Below are 4547 nucleotides of genomic sequence, written 5' to 3'. Positions count from 1 at the left end.
ACAACTGTATTTATAATTAACACAATTTATTGAGACAAACAACAAATATTTTTTGTTTTAACAATCAAACACAATAAAAATTAAACATATCTAATTTCTAATGTTTTATATGCAGATTAAATAGGCCTCTATTTTATATGTATAATTGTCTCCCGAGGCCACAGGAGGGCGCAATGAGCAAAATAATACAGCGCATTTAAATTGTCAACGCAAGGTAATAACTCTATAAAAATGTGCATTACGTCTAAATTAACTCATAAAAATCTAATATAATTTCGTAAATTGCATAAACAATTATGGACAAAACAGCATCATGTATTTATTCATTGCTTAATCCAAAGAGCCGAAGCGCCATTCGCACAGACTGCATTTAAAAACATATGAGACGCAGTGAAAAGGAATAAACCTCCACAAATTCGTGACGTGTTTTCTAAAAGTTTAAACTATTTTAACTTTGCATGGCTTTCTATACATCTCTTCTGTGAGATGCGAGTGCAGCAGTCATATTTGTCCGTCTATAATTAGATTGATCCAGCGGTTTGGAAAATGGATGAATGGATTATTCAGCTGTAGGCGCCATCTACTGCCAGGATGTGGGAATTTATTCGGCACGACCCTCACAGTACATTTTGGGTATTCTCTAGCCGTTGAGTGTAGATTGGTTGTAAACTCGTTATTGGAGTGCATTATGGGATTAAATGAGGGCACTCAAAAATGACCACAACGGTTTTATACACCACTACAAATGGCTGTCCCTTCAAATAGTGCCCTATTTAAGTGTATAGGGCGGGATTTCGGACACAGACATTAATCTTAAAAAAAAAAAAAATCATTGGAGAAATCGATACATATTAGGAGGAAATGATGAATCAAATGAGCAATCAATTATAAAGTGGATAAATAGATGGAAGAATCAATAATTTAATAATCAAAAATAAATAAATAAATAAATTTGAATTAACTATGTTATAACAAAGAGATAACTGTATTTTATATTAATAGATTACTTTTTGATTATCAAATGTTAGTTCCATGATTATATTTTGCTATCTATCTATCTATCTATCTATCTATCTATCTATCTATCTATCTATCTATCTATCTATCTATCTATCTATCTATCTATCTATCTTTCTATCTTTCTGTCTGTCTGTTTCGTGTTTCTCAGGGGACACTTAATATCCAGCAATATCGTCGACTTGATTGCACAGACACTATTTAAACTGAACTGAGCTGGATGATGACATCACTGAATTCAATGATGAGCTGCCTTTAACTGAAAATTGAGTGTTTGCTATTATCATTTTGCATTATTGACCCAATATTTTCCTAATTAATGCTGTACAGTTGCTTTGACACAATCTTTATTGTTAAAAGCGCTATATAAATAAAGGTGACTTGACTTGACTATCTATCTATCGTCATTCATTCATTCATCTGCATGTGATATTGCCGGTTTGGTCTCGTCTAGACTGCTTTGTTGACATATATTAGTGTGAAAGTGTTAGTGTGAAATCATTTAAACAGCTGCTGGTAACTCCCCCGAACACTGGTGTCATGCTTTGGTCGTTTACAAAAGTTTTATAATAACAAAACCTGACATGTTGTTATTATGTAGTGGTCAAAGGTCCTCAGTGTTATGGAGCGGCAGAAAAATCCCCCAAAACTTCTCTTATCTAAATTCTTGGTGTGACAAGGAGCAGATGTGCATGCAGGAAGTTTATGGTTGTCTCTGGGGTGGTCATTTATGACTCTGCTCTGCATAGTCTGCCGACTGATTAACTTGCCGGTTTCACTTACAGCAGTAGTGTGAGTGTGCAGCAGATGTATTTCCTGTTTATTCAGGTTTTATATGCTCTTCCCCTTCTTTTTTTTTTGCTAATAAAGGGTACAGTTCTGACCTTCTTACCAGCAACAATATTTTGTGGTCTGCACATAAGAAGTCCACAGTCACTCTGAATACCTGTAAAGAAACCTGCACGTTATAGACCAGCAGTCCTTGCGTGAGTCTAAAATCATGGAGACCTTAACAAAGGGAATCTCAGCATGCGGTGGGTGTGCAGAATTAGGAAAACGGCTGTAGTTGGGGTTGGCTTTTGATTTTCAAGTGATTGTGCTGTGACCACTTACGAGATGGGCTGATCAGTGTTACGTCCACTGATGACCAGTGTTTCTGTTGTTATACTTTCAATGTCACTGGCCTTGCTTGCTAGCTTCCCTTGTGAGTTATGGAGACATGAGATTTATCAGAATCATTCCAGTTAACCATCCAGCAGAAATCAAGTGCAGCTTCAGACATCTTCTCCAAAGGGAATATCTATCTATCTATCTATCTATCTAATATTCTCATAATGCCATCATAATAAAACTTAATTTTGCAGCAAACATGAACATGGAAATACTTTGTCATTTTTATCCTATTGTTTAGCATATTTATATGCTTGGTCAGTGCCATTGTGGGTTTTGGTTCTTTTGCTGTTGTAGGCTGTAAGGACCTTTAAAATAGCTTAGATATGTTCAATTTAATGGCTTTTTTGGAGGCTCAAAATCCTGCAAAAATCTTGGTTTATTTCCAGGTTTAAATAAGATAATTTTTTTCTCTCAGAATTTTTGGCCCCATGTCTTTAGTAGAAGTTTATTTATGTATTTATTTTATTATTTATTTTATAATTCTAATTGCTTGAAAAATGCTAAATGGAACCTTGCAGAGAATGGAAAAAAACAAACCACAACACTTTCTTTTAGAAATAATAAATTAAAAAAAAATAGAAAAAATAAAAGCAAGCAGGATTATGGATAAATGTATTTTTTCTGTGGAGACGTGGGAGTGCTCACCCTCAAAATGTACATTTGGCAGATCATCTAAGAAATTAAAGGAAAAAACATTTGCTAAACTAATGATGGCTTGATGCACTGGTCCGTGATTTCAGTATGAAAAAAAACATCTTAGTGTGGGCAAGCAAAGACTTTCCTTGAGGATGAAATTGAATGAATGAATACTCATGATTCAAAAAGGAATCCTCTCCAAATTCTTAAAAAAAAAGGACAGGGACCCATCTGATTGTAAGAGTTATCATCCAATCTCTTTAATTCCTATGGATGTAAAATACTTTCTACAATTCTGGCAAACAGGTTGGACAGGGTTATTACTCCTTTAGTGCATTGGGATCAGGGGGTTTGTACGTGGTACAAATGGGCCAGATAACATTAGGAGACTTATTAATATTATGTGGTCAGTGCGTGAGCATGTGTTTCTGAATATTTATTTAAACAGACTGTATAATGATGAAAAACCACAAACATGAGTTATAATTCAACCGATGTTCTAGTGGCAGCAATCTCACTGGATGCGGAAAAAGCTTTTGACTGTGTGGAGTGGGAGTATTTATTTGAGACATTTTGTGTTTGGGAATGTTTTTATAAAATGGATATGATTACATGTATACGTGACCCCAAGCTGCAGTACAGACTAATGGACAGATTTCTTCTTATTTTCCGCTTGCAAGAGGGACCCGTCAAGGATCTCCATTATCTCCCCTGATGTTTTGCTTGGCTTTTGAACCTCTGGCTATAAGAGCAATTACAAACTTTCCTGGGGTTTCTGTGGGGCGGAGAGTTCATAAATTGATCCTGTATGCAGATGACATATTGCTGTTTGTCTTAGAGCCTCAAAAGTCAGTGCCATGTTTGTTGGAGATTATTAATTAATTCTCTAAGCTTTCTGGTTATTAAAGGGGTCATATGATGCGATTTCAATATTTCCTTTCTCTTTGGAGTGTTACAAGCTCTTGGTGCATAAAGAAGATCTGTAAAGTTGCAAAGACTAAAGTCTCAAATCCAAAGAGATATTCTTTATAAAAGTTCAGAGTCAGCCACACCTACCTAAAACGGCTCGTTCTAACACGCCCCACATATCTACCTCACTATGTGGGAAGATTTGCATAACGCCACCCAAATGTTCACGCAAAGAAAGAAGGCGTAACTTTTATTCTCGCTGTAGTATTGTTGACGCTGCAGCCATGTCGTGAAGGTGCTGTGTGCTTCGTTGTGAAAGCGAAACTACTTTGTTTGGTCTTCCAAAAGAGGACGATATCCGCTTCGTCATGCCTAGAGCTGATCTGTGCTGGTCGCGGAGGGAATACATCAGCTTAGTGCTGTGGATCGCCGGATCGGCTTTCACCGTGGACGAAGCGGAGCCCCGCCGCCTCTACTTACTCTAGTCCGGCCTCAGCTCACGCTAAGCCGCTGTGTTTTTCGTTGTGAAAGCGAAACTACTTTGTTTGGTCATCCAAAAGAGGACACGACTACAAATCAGTGGTTAAGTTGTATTTACAACACTGTTCAAGGACCCTTCAACCCAAATATTCAGATGTGTGCAGCACATTTTATGGAGGACCATTTCCTGATCCTGGGAGAGTAGACTACAATGCCGGCTGTTCTGACTCACAAACTGCAAGTAAGTTTTTTATATTAAAGAATTTGTCACTGACGATTCAAACGCAAGTTTTGAGCAGTGTAGAGTAGCGCTTGTTGTTTGTCATTTCTCC

This window comes from Sinocyclocheilus grahami, unplaced genomic scaffold (genome assembly GCF_001515645.1).
Source record: "Sinocyclocheilus grahami isolate Dianchi unplaced genomic scaffold, SAMN03320097.WGS_v1.1 scaffold65.1, whole genome shotgun sequence".
Taxonomy (NCBI): Eukaryota; Metazoa; Chordata; class Actinopteri; order Cypriniformes; family Cyprinidae; genus Sinocyclocheilus; species Sinocyclocheilus grahami.
This window is presented reverse-complemented; position numbering follows the sequence as displayed.